Source organism: Danio rerio, chromosome 6 (genome assembly GCF_052040795.2).
Source record: "Danio rerio strain M-AB ecotype USA chromosome 6, GRCz13ab, whole genome shotgun sequence".
Classification (NCBI taxonomy): domain Eukaryota; kingdom Metazoa; phylum Chordata; class Actinopteri; order Cypriniformes; family Danionidae; genus Danio; species Danio rerio.
The window spans coordinates 50,564,630-50,581,840 of NC_141026.1; the positions used below are offsets into that span (position 1 = coordinate 50,564,630).

The 17,211-nt window shown below is 34.9% G+C and overlaps 1 protein-coding gene across 1 annotated transcript in view; it reads left to right on the forward strand.

Moving 5' to 3' along the window:
- Positions 1–356: 356 nt before the first annotated feature.
- The window catches only part of tafa3a (TAFA chemokine like family member 3a), a 200,797-nt gene continuing 183,942 nt past the window's right edge, over positions 357–17,211 (forward strand). The window contains exon 1 of the mRNA XM_087258000.1: positions 357–805. The gene's annotated coding sequence lies outside the window, so the exon portion shown is untranslated. The remainder of the gene's footprint in view (positions 806–17,211) is intronic.

Here is a 17,211-nt window from a genome sequence, read left to right on the forward strand (position 1 = left end):
GTTTTTACTGTTATAAATTTGTTATAAAATACTGCATTAGTTAATATAAAACAGTGTTTTCTAGTTCATTTTCAATATTATTATTTACTCATGGCAATTTTAATGTAATACAGTTTGGTATATTTACCTTCGACCCACAGACTTCAATCAAGTTTGGTTTTCGGCAATCACAAGAAAAAGTTTGGGCACCCCTGCTTTAATCAAACAGGTATGACATCTCGTAATGTAATCACACCGACGTTGTCATTGCTCACGCACATCTGACTATCATCCAGCAGGGGGCGCCAGTCTCCCGCAGCGGCGCGCGCTCACACGGATCTCCCAAGGGCTCCGCGCGGACGCTTCAAGTGCTGAACACTTGAGGGGCGAGTCGAGCTCCTCAACGCCGCTCTCAGTCTCCACGCAGCCTGAACACAATACTACAGCAGCCAAAAACACCACCGGTCCATCATGGATAAGGGGATATTGCCGATTTGAAACCTTCGTTATAATACCCGCAATTAAGGGTCTCGTCTTTACGTGCGTATTCAGATCCGTTCCGGCGCGCAAAGTTCAGACGCATCTGAAGGAACTTTGGAGAGCTGGAGTTCAGAGGACTCAATCGAGACTTTTCTGAACTGAAGCAGGAATCGCTTTAATACCATTTGCATTCTCGTTTGTTTGAGTCTGTAGGTGATGCTTTTCCTGGGATCGTGTTTGCGCGAAGGGAAATTATCAGGCTTTGCCACTGCCGGGGTTTTACTTCTGACAATGAAGAGCAAATGAGAGCAGTATCACTTCACCTTTATTGACAGCTCAACGACAGGTAAGGTGGATTGCTTCATTTCAAATAAATAGCCTTGGTAAATGAATAAAGTAAAGAAAAAGGGCAAAAATAAAAGCATCGATTTTAAATTGGATTTTAATTAGACACATCCTATATTTCCAAATAGGACTTTTTGTTTCATATTGATTTAAAGCGTGCTGGGGCTAGATATACTGGTTATTCATATCTGAGTTGTGGCTAAAATGTATTTAAAAGGGCGATATCGAGCTTGTATTATGCAGATGAAGGTGGTGTTGGTATTGGGCTTATATAAAAGCTGCTACTGCTGATGGTTATAAAGATGATTGTGATCACTAAAGTTGGACATTGCCGTGAAATGTGAAATCCTCTGTGCTGACAGGTAAATCATCTTGTTTGGATCTGAATCACTGGTGATTGTTGTTGGGGTTGCAGATCAATGTCAGATTACCTATAATTACCAGACATGTATTATTATAGTCAGTCAGCATTTGTCAGGCCACAGTTCTGGTGAGCCTTTACAAATAGATTGTGTCTAGAAATCTTTAAAATGCTGCCTTCTTTCACAGTATTTGTTAGGGAGAATGCTTTTTGGACTGGAGTGCGTGCAGAGTTTTGATTGACATTTGACATTCAGAATCAAATCATTTCCTAATTCCAAAATTGTATTCCCTCACTACACCTTATTTCTCAATGAATATCCATAAATGCAATGCATGTTGGAATACAATGCTTGGTTAAATTTTGATTGGCATTTGTTCATTTGATTATCATTTTTTAACTCCTCCCCCTTAACTTTACACAGTCCAATCAATTCCCTATTCTCCAAATTAGGCCCTTCCTTTTGTTTTTCTTATTATCTCACATTTTCCAAAATTTCCAGGCCATTCCTTAACTTCTTCCCCTAAAACCAGCTGACTGTAACTAAACCCAGTCAGTTCCCAAAATGGATTTCCATCCTTTTCTCTATTGTTTCTTGATAAATATCTAGCAAATACATATACCCTAGGAATGTATGTCTGAATGCAAGGCTTGCATAATATTTTGAATGATATTCCTTAACTTCTGGATGTAACATTTTGCAGTCCATTCAATTCTGAATTCCCAAAATTAATTCCTTTGTCTACTTTTTTTTTAAATTCCATGTTAGAGATCTAATATTTGGGCAAATTTTTGGCTGGCATGCCTTAACCCTTCCTCCTAAAATCCACATAACTTCCTCAATCCAATCAGTTCCCTATTCCCAAAATGTATTCCCTCCTTACACATTTTTTAAAATGAAAATCAGTTTCAAGCAGTTTGTTGTAATTTATGTTGGAAATCTTGATTTTCCATTGACATTCCTTACTTCCATCCATAGAAACCAAATAGACGTATGTTTCAATCAATTCAATCAATACCCAATTCCCAAAATTATTTCCCTCCCATACATTTTTTTCGCTCTACGAATAATAATCAGGTAGCATCTGTATATAAGAATTTATTACATGTTGGAAGTCTTTGATGTTTTGATTGACATTCCTTAACTCCTCCATCTAATAACCAAAAAGATATAACTTTTTACATTACAATAAATTCCCAAAAGTACGTGCCTCAATACGAACACCCAGTGGTTAGCACTTTCGCCTCACAGCAAGAAGGTTGCTGGTTCAAGTCCCAGCTGGACCAGTTGGCATTTCTGTGTGGAGTTTGCATGTTCTCCTCTTGTTGGCATGGATATCCTCTTGGTGCTCCCCTTTCCCCCACAGTCCAAAGAGATGCGGTATAGGTGAATTAGGTAAACAAAAAAGCGCTGTAGTGTAAATGTGTGAATGTGAGTGAATAAGAGTTTCCCACTACTGAGTTGAGGCTGGAAGGGCATCCGCTGCGTAAAACACATGGAATAGGGGAACAGTTGGTGGTTCATTTTGCTGTGGTGACCTCTGAAATAGATACTAAGCCGAAGGAAAATGAATAAATGAATGAAGTCCCTACAATCCCCTCCCTCTTGATGAATGTCTATATCAGATCAGAATAGATCAGAATCTACCATATTTCCTTATTCCATAAAAGATTCTTTAACGCCTCTCTCTAAGAAACTCACAATACAGTAAATTCCAAAAAAAGTGTCCAAAATAAAGTCTCTCCCCTGTTTTTTTTCTCTATGAATATTCTTACCAGACATTATTCATTAGTAGCAATACACCCAAAAAAAGCCAAATAACATTTGCAATTAAAGTCCCTCACCATTCTTTTTAGTCCCGATTTACCAGGGCTGGGCGATTAATTGAAGAGTAATCGAAATCGACATTCAGAACCTATAATCAATCTATTTTCCAGGTTGATTTTTTTCAATTACTTTCCCAACCATGTGTGGGGTCACGTGACCCCGCTCTGTTAGCCACACTTTGCAGTCACATCTGATCTCTGTTCAAGTAGGACGTTGGACCCATTCTTGAGCCTTACTTTGCACTACATTTTTGATGATTGGAAGCTGCGTCAGAAATGCATATTTTCCATTACATTAAAATTATTATTTACATTAAAATATTTGTTTACAAAAGATGCAAGAAATGCCCAGTTTAAAATATTATTTACAGGATGTGCATTAACTAATTTATTTAGAAAAGATGTTGCTTATTGTCTACTTTTAATATGAAAAGCACAAAAAACTATTTTTGATTATTAGTTCCCAAAAGTGGAAGTTATTTATTTTCACTTTTTTTAATAATAAAACATGACTGTTTGTTTGAGGCAATGTGTTTTAATTTCAGTTCAACGTTGATGTTTAATAAATAGTCATAGATAGGAGATAGTGTGTGTTTCCTTTAATTGTTTTAAAATCAGGTAATGCACCCTTCATTCAAACATCTCTGACTTGTTATATGTGAGCATATGTACTGTACAACACTTGTCAGTGAACTATAAGGCCAAAAATGTAAATAAATAAATAAAATAATAGGTCATTAATCATAATCAAGTTAAAATGTTCAATTAATCGAGATTTTGTTTTTAGGCAAAATCGCCCAGCCACAAGATTTACCAACAATTCTGTCATAATACTAATATAAGTACACTGTAAAAACCAACAGTCAACTTTATCAAAAGAAATGAGTGTAGTTAACTCAAAATTGACTGCAAGTTAATTCTACTCATTTGAAAAGAGTTTTGAACTCAGTGTTGAAGGTAATGAGTTAATTAAATACCTTTACTTTAACTTAAATAGAGCAAATTCACAGTACTCATATAGATTAGTTTTTAACTCAAATGGTTTGTATCAATCGGTTTTCTTAAACGTTTGAGTTGCCTTATTGGCTTTTACAGTACTCGGTTGGTTTAAGTTCTCTTCATTTATTGGGTTTTACTGTACTCAAATTGCTTCGTTTACTCATTGATTAAATTCACAGTACTCATTGGGATTAGTTTTTGAACTTAAATGGTTTGTTGCAATCGGTTTCCTCAAATGGTTTAAGTTACCTTTTTCTTTTTGGGTTTACAGTGTATCACTTTAATATAAATCCAAACCAAATAAGCTTTTTTGGGGGTTAAGTTTCAAACCTCCAATGTCCTGGAAAAGTCATTCCAACACATAAAATGACCACTATAAAGTGTCCTTAAGAAAGCTTAGATGATCTTTTCTGCTGTTGTATTTATACTACAAATGATGCAAGATTATGTTGAAGATTTTTCTTTGAGTCATCTTCATCCCAAAGCTCTCACCTTGGATTCTCAACCCTTCATAGTGATTAGGGCACAGAGGTGAGCTTTCAGAATGGAACACAGCCATTGTTTTGTGTTGATTTTAACATCACATCTTTCTTGCACGAGATTGCTCCATCTAGTGGTTTTTAAAGTTAATATCTGTGCATCCTTCATTGACAATGAATCCCACAAACCTCTGAATGCAGTTACATCTTTAAAGAATGCAATCTGACAATCAATAAATGCCATTTTCTCCTTTCAAACTTGAATCATATTTCTACCAAGCACTGCATGCATTAAATATCCACATGTTGTTTGACGATCATCAGAATTCAAAGCCTTCTAAGAATTTTTGAGTTCTGAAGTCGTAATTATGGTACGATGAGTCACAAGTGATTTGATGCGTGTGAATAACAAGTGATTTGATGCGTGTGATGATTCACAAGTGCTTTGGTTGATTTAAGCGAGCTTGTTTGCAAGTACATGGACACAGTTAAACACATTCATATCAACTTCAGCTCTTTTCACATTCTGACACAGACAGGCTCGGTTGGAAAGTCTTTAGCTCTATTGCACCAGAGTGGACAGCAAAGGCTTTCCAATAGGAGTATATGTGATGTTTCATCTCTGCGTTTTGTCATTCACAGGCTGCTGAATGAGAATGATGGGAAATTGTTTGTTTAATGTCCTTTTACATGTTTTCCAGTATGTAGGTGTCTTTTTACTTAAATAGAACAGCTATTGGAGATTTGTTTTAGCTGAAACTGCAGTCCTTGGTGATTCCTGTAGGAATTTTGAATAAATATTTTATTACATCCAAGTCTACCGCAACTGCTGCGAGATTCAAAAGAACACACATGTATATTAGCAAAATAAAATTAATATTTTTGGCTCCTGATGATTGAGTTGTATCATCAAGTGGGACATGTTTCTGGATTAACATCTATGTTGATCCTGGTACAACATTCCAATCAGCCAATCAGAATTAGGGGTTAAGTTTACTGTTTGTTAAGTTTGGGCTTACGGTTGGGTTTATGCCCTTCTACATGATTGTTATTTATTATTCCCCTCTGATTTTGGGTATAATTTACAGTTATGGTTGAGTTTAGGGGTAGGGAATTGGTATTGATTTCATTTTCGAACAAAAATAATTTTCCAGGATCAACATAAATGTTAATCCAGGACCGTAACATCTATCATGACATGTCTACACAAACAGTCCTCAATGCATTCATGTCAGTGTGGTAAGGCAACTTGCTGCACAGATTTTTTTGAGTTAACTTAAATCGAGTCAACTTCAATATACTTGGGTTAAAAGATGAATCAACTCAAAGCAGCAAGTTGGCTTAGTTAATGTGTGAGTGCCCTGTTAAATAGTGATGTGTTGTAGTACAAACAAACAAACAAACAAACAAACAAACAAACAAACAAACAAACAAACATCGCCAGCTTGTGAATTCGATTATTTGTGTCCTTTTGACTGTTGTGATCACACTCAGGACTGTTTGATGTGGATTAAATAGTAAATAATGTTAAGTTTTACTTCAGATTGATCATTTCACTTTTTATGACCTCAATGTATCACTAGGAACTGCAGGTATTAATTTAGTTTTGCCTGTATTTGTTTTTTACTCTTAAAGTGCTTATGCAGGTATTTTCTGCCAATTTGAAATAAATCAATTAAATCACAAGAAGAATTTAAACGAAAAGCAGATTAACAATTTCAGTTTAGACAACTGTATGCAAAACGTGCCAAAATGTTATTAAATGTTCACTGTGACAACCTATATAACGATTGGTTAATACAATTCTTACTACACAAACATCTCTTTTCATTAGTCATGTAGAAAAATAGCCACAAGCATGTTTTGCTCAATAAATGGGTTCCTCTGCTCGGTACAAAATAACATGCTGGTGTCTGAGGCCCTGTCCACATGAACATGGGTATTTTCAACTCTGCACTTTTTTTCTATGTGGTTTTGCTGTTTGTCCACACGAAAAGGGAGTATTGGATGACTGAAACTAAAACTTTCTAAAAACTCCAGCCAGAGTGAAGAATTTCCTAAACTACCTTATGTTTTTACCTTATGACGTCAGCATGTGTGCTGTTTCTCTTTTCTGATTGGACAACACGGTTGAGTTCACACAAAGTGTGGAAGATGTAAATGAGGCTAATTTTGCACTTTGTGACCAATATATCATGTATTTAGAATTGTTTGACCACAGGACAAATTCGTCTCTGTTCTCACATTTGCATTGTCTTATATCTTATATACTCTCAGAATATACTTGATTTCCCAACTGGTGTGAGAACTCAGCATAAAAGTGTCATTATATCCACCTGTGGGTTACTTAACATGCATCACAGTGCATTTTTGCTCTTTCATGTGGTTTTAAAAAAATGAAGAAAAACTGCTGTTGAGTTAAACTGTTGAGGGCGTCACCATGGCGCAATGGGTAGTAAGATCACCTCACAGCGAGAAGGTTGCTGATTCAAGCCCCGGCTGGGCCAGTTGGCATTTCTGTGTGGAGTTTGCATGTTCTCCCCATATTCGCATAGGTTTCCTCTGGGTTTTCGTTCCACAGTCCAAAGACATGTGCTATAGGTGAACTGAATAAGCTAAATTGACCGTAGTGTATGTGTGTGAAAGAATGTGTATGGGTGTTCTGTGTGGAGTTTGCATGTTCTCCCCATATTCGCATAGGTTTCCTCTGGGTTTTCGTTCCACAGTCCAAAGACATGTGCTATAGGTGAACTGAATAAGCTGAATGTTGGGTTGCGTAAAACATATGCTGGATAAGTTGGCGGTTCATTCTGCTGTGGCGACCCCTGATTGATAAAGTGACTAAGCTGAAAAGAAAATGAATGAATGAATGAATGAATGAAATCTATTAATAAAAATGGCATGTATGTGTGGACATGGCCTAAAAGACAATTCCAAAAGGACCTGCAAAAAATGTTTCCAATGAAAAATATTATTGTATATATTTGGTGTTTGATGATTGTGTTAAGATAGAAGACTCGCTTAAATTAAACCCATATATATATATATTTTTTAAAGTAACACCTAAACAGATAATTTTACATGTAGTCTGATCATGCATTTTGGAAGAAATGGCCTTCAAACCGGTCCTTTAAGAATTAAGAGTCCTCATTGTTAATCAATGATTAGACAAGTAAGCAGCTGTATTTGCTTTCAGAAGCAGCCAATGTTTTAGCAATCATGGCTGATATCTTCACTAATGAGTCCTAAGTGTAAAAATGAACAAGTATAATAAGAGTGGAGCACTTTGTAAGCAGAGTTTGCTCTGACTTTGCCAACTTCTCCTTATTTTACATTTGAATGCAAAAAGATTAGCCCTCATGTGAATTTTTAAAATTCTTTTTCAGATATTTCCAACTCTCAAAAAATGTATGTTTGCTGTTTGCTTAAACAGCGGATGCCCTTCCAGCCACACACTCTCATTCACACACATACACTACATTCAAATTTAGCCTAACCAATTCACCTGTTGCACGTTTTTGGACTTGTTAGGGAAACCGGAGCACCCGGAGGAAACCCACGCCAACATGAGGAGAACATGCAAACTTTACACAGAAATGCCAACTGACCCAGCCAAGGCTAGAACCAGCGATCTTCTTGCTGTGAGGCAATTGTGCTACCCACTGCACCACCAATTCTTGAGTTTATTTTGGGATACATTAATTGTTTTTTGTTCAGTCCACTTGCATTTGTAAAAACTAATAAGTTAACTTAATTCCTTCATGTTGTCCCTATATAAATCTATTGTGTGGAACCCAGTATTTTTTTTTTATAGCGAATGTGATGCTTTTAACAAAGCAAGCTAATTTTCCCAGTATTCCCTATACATTTTTTGTTCTTTTATGCGTAAGGTTCTCTTTCTTGCCAATATACTCGACTTTTTAGGATTGCTGAAGATTTTATTGCTCATAATATTTTAAAATAATTTTCCTTATCTTATAAACATTTGATTTTGGGTTATTAGGTTAAGGATTGCTCTTTAAAAGAAGCTGGTTGTACACTTTATTTAATTATTATTTAAATTTCACAGTTAAAGTTAAAATTAAAAATAAACAGAGGGGCTAATAATTTAGGGAGGCTAATAGTTCTGACTTGAACTGTACATTAATCCAAGTTTATCAAAAGCAAACCTCTCATCATAGTGCTAGAAAAATAGATTCAAATGTCTATAAAAGTGATTTCGAAGTCTAAAAATAGAAAAGCAATTAAAACAGTTAATATATGCTTTTTCTTTAACATCTTTACATAAAAATGTTTGTATATCTGCATTTTCTGTAGTAAAAGTGCATTTAATTACTCTTATTAATAGTTAAAATTGGAAAAATGTGTGTAATATATTTATATGTGATTTCATAATGATGTACCCTCGCATCTGTTTTTCTATATATTTATTTCTTTTTATTATATTTCTTCTTTTCTCACTTAATCCTTCTTGTTAAGGAATGTAAAGGGATTTTGTTGTATAATAAAACTGTACATGCTGGTTCTTGTTAACATATAAATATAAATATAAAGAAAGAAAGAAAGAAAGAAAGAAAGAAAGTATTTTTTGGTTAACCAGAATAAAAGCAGTTTATTTTTTTAATTAAGCCAATATTATTAGTTCCCTTAAGAATTGTTTTTAACAAACCACTGTTATTCAATAGTTTACTAATTAATTAACCAAACTTACCTAGTTACAGTTTTTCTCAGTCGCTTTAGTTCATTTCTCAGATCAGGCTTGAAATTTGCAAAACAGTAAGTGCATTTCTCAAAACATCGCGTACAAATAGCAAAACACCATGGATTACCTGCAAAACCCACTCTCTTGCTCAAAATCCTTAGTTCATCTCTCAAAACTAGTGCAGTCAGAATGACAAGTCCTTGTCTCATTGTGAACGGGTAAGACAGTCAAATTTGTCATTTGTTGCCAGATCTTGTCATTGTGATACAGAAAGGAAAAGACAGCCTGCATAGCACAAAGAAAAAACAAAACAAAAGTACAAATTTGAACATACTGTAGGACAATCTCCTTTCAGATGCACCTTTATTAGAAAAAGCCAAGCTTCACCTGGAAGAAATTTACCAATTCAGGACAGATTTAGAACAAAAAGTTTAATGGAAATGCATAGAAATACGTTATGACAAAATATTCTGACAACATGAACAAACAATTAAATGTTGTGGGGGTGAGAGTATTCAGTAGATAACAAAATAATACATTTTGATCAACATGACATAAGCAATGGATAATGTAGGAAAGAGCAGAGAATTGCATGGATGTACAGAAGCATTTGCAACTTGTTCTATGGAACGAGAAACTGCTTTTCCGATGTGCACAAGTGACACAATGATGTGAAGATTGAACGGGTAGTTTTAAGAATTTTAATTCTGACCTGAGAAATGGACCAAAGTGACTGAGAAAACTGTAACCTAACTAGTTAAGCCTTTACAGTTTTTCTTGATTGCTTTGATTCAGCCGTCAACTGAAACTCCACATTTTCAAAAGTTAACACACAGGCCTAAACAGCGGCACTTATGCCACTTATGGCTGCAAAATGCACATACCGTGTCAAAACGTTTACAATATGCAACAACCTAGTTTTTCCTTCAAACAACACAACTTGCAAACAAGTATATGAGCTCTATCAATCAATCATTACACAATGGACGACAAAATACAAAATACAGAGCTCTGTGAATCAGTGCACCATGGCTTGCTATTGTAGCCTATTGCCAAAGCCATTTGTTTCCTTCTATTTGGGCTGTCAAATTTACCTTTTTGCAAAGAATTGGATTCAGAATAAGAAATGATTTGATTACATTTATATTGAATTCATGACACTTTCATTCATGAAACTGTGGCAAAAAACTGAAATACTACAAAAAAAAAAAACAGACATAAGTAATAAAATACTGTAAATATTAGAGAAAACACATGTAAACCAAATATACTGTCAAATTAATTGGGAGTATAGAACATAGTCACTATTGACCTCCTCCATCTATGCTGGCACAGAAGAACACAGACCTTCCACCGTTCTAATATGGTTTGCAGGCTGATTGCTAATTGAAGATTTGTGTGAAGGAGTGTCAAATTCATACTGATCTTGGTAGTTTCTATTGGTTAGGAATAGATGGTTTCTGTTTGGTTACCACAGCTAAAACAATGAAGTTTGGACTGCTTGAATGACATCCGTGTTAACTGTTTTGAAAAATGGAGGGGAAAATGTGTCAACCCAATGAGAAAGGGTTTACACATTTGCAAGGCCTGTCTTCTGCTCTGCTGGGATAGTGATAATGAAAATGAAGTGGAACTTAGTTTCTTTAACCAGGTCAAAGAAAACGAGAAAAACTGCAAATTGCACCTTAAGCTGAATACTAATAGCTTGCAAATTTACTAGAAAAAAAACGTACAAATGGCAAAGGCAAAATAATATAGTTGCTATAAATTAGTTATAAAATATTAATATTAATAAATCTCCTGTACTTGAATACTAAAAAAGAATTTAAAGGAAGGCTAATAGTTTGGACTTTGACTGTACATCCCCTTCTTTGTGTCCATCCTTTTTCCCATCCGCCCTTCATCTTGCTTTCTCATGTGCGGTCAGCTGTTTTTTGCAATTAGCGCTATCATTGCATTTCATCCAGCAGAACAGTGGCTGTAATAACCTTACGGCTTTTTTGTTGCGTGCTGATACTATTCGGCCTTGATTAATTGCGCTCCCCGGAGAGCCACTGGAGAGCCGGCGTAGATCTTCCCTTTCACGCCCCGTGACAAGTGACCCATTACTGTGCTTTATAGATCGCCGTCAGCGGCCTTTGAAAACGCCTGTGGGCCTGTTGGGCGATGATTTTATTGTGCCGTGTTATTTGTGGGAATTGCTGACAGACAGAGCAAAGGGCAGCTTTGGTTTTTTTTGGTGTTGGTTTCTCTGTGGCGCTCTGCAGTTAGCTTAAGTCAGTGTGTCTGCTGGGCAACTTAAATTGGTTATGCTCTCCGGGTCACGCAAACAAAGGTCACAGTGTGGCAATCTGTCTAACGTCTCGGAGCATCATTTGACAGTCTGATGACAGATTGCAGAGCTGCACGGAAACAGACTATCACTTTCACAACCACATATTGGCATTTTGGATCATTTTCTGCAGCTCTGATGAACGAGTGTGGTACCTTTCTCGTTTACAGTACAGAGGAGTATAGCCACTGAAGGTGATATAACAATGGGACATTTAATATTTGTTTACTGTTTAACGTGTTGTTCTTAAATGCACTTAAAAGAAGACATTTTGCAGAAGATTTTAGCTGTTTATTTATATGCATTGTATGCTTTCGATTTACTAATGATTACAAACAAACAGCAACACACTAAATTAGATGTGAAATTATATGTAGAATTTGTGTAATATTTCCCAACTGATGTTTAACAGAAAAAATACAGCATTTTTGAGAGTATTTCCTATTCTTAAGGTCAACGTTATTAACTCCCTTATTATTTTTTTCTTGACTTTCTACAGAACAGGCCACTGTTGTCCTATGCCTAATTATCTAATTAAATAACTAGTAAATTATCATACACTGTTTTCATGGCAAAGAAAAAATAAATTAAAACTATGTTTAAAAATGTGGTGAAAAAACTCTCAATGAAAATTTCACATGCAGGGTGTTTAATAATTTTTTCCTTATATATATATATAAGGTGGTGTAACGGATCACAAGTCTCACAGTTCGGATCACATTGTTTTTTGTCACGGATCGAACCATTTTTCAGATTAGCCAAAAAGGGGAGGAGACAAATGTAGTTTGCTTTCCATTTATCACAAAAACAATACAGCAAGATTTTTAGATTATTTTTAGTTTCATTTTCAATAAATGATTCAGTGATTTACTTATAAAACTTCATGTTTCGTTGCTAGATGGATCATTTTTGAAGAATTATTCAGTGGCATATTTTTGATGGCTGGTTGTTGCCACCTATTGGTTTAATAATGTAATTGCTGTCTACAACTTTTGTTTTTAAGCGTCGCTAAATGCATATGTCGGTGATTTTAATCTTTACCATGTACAGTGGTTTCTTCTGTGTTATTTGACTGTTTGTAAACTGAAGACTCTTTCTTGATTTTTGCGTTTTTCAAACACAGATTTGAATGCAGCGATTCGAAGGATTAATAAACATATGCAAATCAACATCATTTATAATTTATGTTGCGTGGGTGTTGAGATCCCAATCTTTTAATGATTAATCGTGCAGCTTACACTGAATGCATTAATGCCGGCTAAACAAGTAGTGACAGAAAACACCTTTAATAACACAAGAAACCCACCACGTTACAAATAACCTACCACAACTTCCGTCATCATTATATTTTACAGGAAAGCCTAAATGCTTTCATACATGTGATTTGAATGACACGAGAGGTGATCTCTCTGTGATCGATACAAATTTAGTAAAGTAAAAAATATATATATTTCACGAGTCACATGTGTTCCGAACCATGGGTTATGATCTGTAGGAATCACTGATCAACAATGGTTTGTTCGGTAGACTATCGAAAAAATATATAGCTTAAAGGGGCTAACAATTTTGACCTTAAAATGTTTTTTTTTTAATTTAATAACTATTTTTATTCTAGCAGAAATAAAACAAATAAGACTTTCTCTAGAATAAAAGATATTATCAGACACACTGTGAAAATTTCCATGCTCTGTTAAACATCATTTGGGAAATATTTATAAAAGGGGTGCTAATAATTATGACTTAAATGTTTGTAAATGTTTGTCCTTTTCCTAATAAACTAGATTTTGTTAAAGTTACAATTTTTAATTTAGCAATATATATTTTAATTATGTTTGGATATTTATATTGTAAATATTGTTTAATAAATATAATAAATACATTTATTTTTCGTAGTTTTTCCCCAGTGTACTATAAAATTACCTTATGCATTATTCCCCGAAGTGTACTATTAAATGACCTCATACACCTTTTGACCGAATTAAAAATCTTCAGACCTCACAATCGTTTAAGCTTTTATTCAGAGAAAATCTCTTTGGAATCCCATTTACGCCTGCCTACATGCAAATCAAACCATATTATCGTAGGCTTGATGATTTAACTTCAGTTTCAACTTCAGGTGAACTTTCCTTCAGCTAGAGATTGCATCAAAACTACTCTTTCATATGTTTCAATATGTGGCAAGATGAAAATAATCTCTGTCATTTGTCTTGCAAAGAACACCTTTTTTTCCTCTAATGAACTTGATAACGACAGCAAAATGACAAAATGTTTTATAATGAAGACTGCTTACTGAATGGCTTCATCTGACAAGACAGCAAACTCTGGTTAGATTTGAACAGATGTTTCTCCTTTGTTCAAGCTCAGGTATATCCATTGGAAAGCGAGTGACCTTCTGATTTCCTTTGTGATATAGATATATATAGATAGAAAGATGGTATTCTGGCACGTGGGAGGAGCTCTCAGACTTTGGGTCAATGCGACAATCGTTAACAGTAATAGGATGACATGATACTTTTTTAAAGGCATTTGCGGTTGCAATTATAGAGGATTTAACATTTGCTTTTAAGGTCAGGAACATTAGAACAAGACTAATGGCTGGGTGAACTACACATGAAGCATATCTTCATCACATTTAGTGTTGCTCTAGTGTATGTATGTGTAAGAAGCAGGTGCACGAATCACTTCTGCTGCTGCACAATCATTACAGGAATAGAAGCTCTTGGTAAGCAGGTGGTGTCTCGACACCTTTGTGTGTGTGTGTTTTTTTTACATTATGAATTGTAAACCAAGAAAAGGATTACATGTCTGCATGTAAATAATTGTTCTAAATGTAAACTATTAATTATAAATTAAAATGATAAATTCCAGATATATAGACATACAGTTTTTATTATGTCACAACTGTAAATTTTAAATTGTATTTTGTTGATGCTGATTTACGGGATGAGTCGTAACAAAAAGTGAGTTTGCTGGTGCTGGAAGAAAAATAAGAGAAACCACAACAAAGTCTATATGAAACAAAGAATAGTGATTTATTAAAAAAATTATATTAAACAGTGAATAAAGGAATTTAGAATGTAAATAATTATTAATCAAATCAAACAAAAGACAGGTGTTGCCAAAACAAAGAAATAATTTGAACAAAACAATCTTACTAAATCTTACTATTATTTAGCCCCCTAAACTAACTAACCAAAGAAAAATGTAGAAACAAAACCACATATATTCAACTCAATTCAATTCAAGTTTATTTATATAGTGCTTTTTACAATGTTGATTGTGTCAAAGCAGCTTAACATAGTTCTAATAAAGTACAGATTTCAGAGTTGAAGTTAAGTTTAGTTCAGTTCAGTGTGGTTTCAATTTCACTACTAAAAGTTCAAACACTGAACAGCAAATCCACTGAAGCGCTGCTCCACATGTCCCGATGCAAGCAAGGAAGTGACGACAGTGGCGAGGAACAAATAAACTTCCCCAATAGACGAAGTGAAGGGAAAAAACTTAAACCTACATACTGTAACCTAAAGTCACAGTATTTGTCAAATTTGACACATTTTAAATGTACATTCTACAGAACATTCTACGTTCTATTCAAAATATTTTCTATTTATGCAAATTGTACACTTTTCCAGCCTGATCTCATTAGGAAATGTAAGTATTTTACTTTTTATCTGTTTAGTGGCTATTTTGTACGAATTCAGTCATACGAAAATGTACGATTTTAAAAAGGAGGCGTGGCACCCAACCCCACCCCTAACCCCAACTGTCATTGGTTGATGAGCAAATCGTACTAAGCTGTATGAATTAGATCGTACAAATTTATGCGGATTAGCTAATAAATCAAAAAGTTATGAATTGCCGTACCCTTTTCTAATAATTCTGTAGTGTTTTAATTTATATTTTTAAATAGATAAATAGGTAAAAAGTAACAATTACATTTATAACTGAATTTAAATCATAATTTATGAGTTTTGTTCTATTTTGAATCAATTTTTTTCTTGTGTAGGCTTGAAATTGATGATGCAGATGACAAAGATAAGGATTCGTTCATTTAAGTTCCTGATTATCAGGGGTTGCCACAATGGAATGAATCACCAACTTTTCATCCAATTCACCTATAGCAAGTCTTTGATTTGTAAGGGAAAATCAGAGCACCTGGAAGAAACCCAACCTAACATGGGAGAACATGCAAATGCCACACAAATGCCAAATAGCCCAGCTGGGACTCGAAACAGCAACCTTTTTGCTATGAGGCAACAATGCTAACCACGGTGCCACCCAAGAATTCATTAGTTGGAAATTAAATGAAACCAAACCCTATCAAAACACATTTATTGATACTTGATATTTCTATATACTTTATTTTTGACAAAATATCCCATGTTTGGTAGTGACAGACAAGTTTAGGAAGTGACCACAAGACTATTTATATTAAATAGTATTTATATATTTGTATGCAGTAGTCTTTATTTACTTACCAAAATAATATCACTGCAGGTTAACTATCTTTATATTAACTTTAACTGATATAGTTATTAGTAATTACTTAATTAGTAACTAATAAATGAAATAGTAACTAATAACCTTAACTTGATTGTAATGCAATAATGTGCGCCTTTTGTAAAGCTGCCTGAAACAATAATTATTTTGAAAAGCGCTATATACAAATAAACTTGAAATGAACTGAATTATTGATTAGACTGTATTAATATGACTATATTTATTTTCTCTCATGTGGGTTTTTACTCCACTCCCTGAGGTGTTGCCTGTTTTACTTTCCTAGGAACATGCAAAATTCATGCGCGTGATGGAATTTCACTTTAATAATATTCTTGTTTACTTCTAGCTTGATGTGTAATGTAAAATCATGGTCCTGAGGAAAAAACCAATTGCATCTCCCATACCAGCCCAGCTTATATTTCTATCCACATCAACAATCATAGATCATCACTGGGCCAGAATTGGGTGTTTAAGATCACTATACATGCATGAGATGGCAGGTGATTTATTGCGGAGGCGAGGCCGTCCAGCCTGTTGTGTTTGGTGAGGAACAGAACGCTCTCGAAGTGTCCTCGGCCTTTAGCCTGTCGAATTCTAGAGGCTGTAATTTGGAGATATTGCTTTGCATGCTTTTGAGAGGGAAGTGCAACCGATGCGAGATGGATTTGCCATTGTCTTCCTTCAGAAATGAGACCGTGCTCGGCGCAATCACACCGTTGCTGTGTCAAATTCAAATCATGCAGCTGCAGCAAACCAATGAAACACAAGATGAGACGGCGTGAGGATTTTTAGTCTAAAGGTCTGCTTTAAATGTTGCCATTTGTAGTTTTGTTGTTTCATGAAGTGCATGCACACTTTGCTGTATATTTTTAGCTGGAAAAGCTGTTTAATAGCAGGTTTACCACAGTTTTCCAATTTACTGCCCTGAATCAGTGTGTTTTCAATCACATTAACTACCCAGGCTCACTGGAAAATTGTGTCTCTACCAATAATTTTGCGAAAATTTCAATTTTGCACAGCTGAAATGAAATCTTAAGGCATTAAAAACCAACAACATTTATTCCTTTTCACACAAAATATGATTACAGAGTTGGTTCTTTTAATAATTTTACACTCACCTATACATGCTTGGTAGGGGGCTGGAAATCAGGACAGAATAGGTTGTGGTTGTGCTTTGTGTAATGTATAGTAATATAGCACATTCATT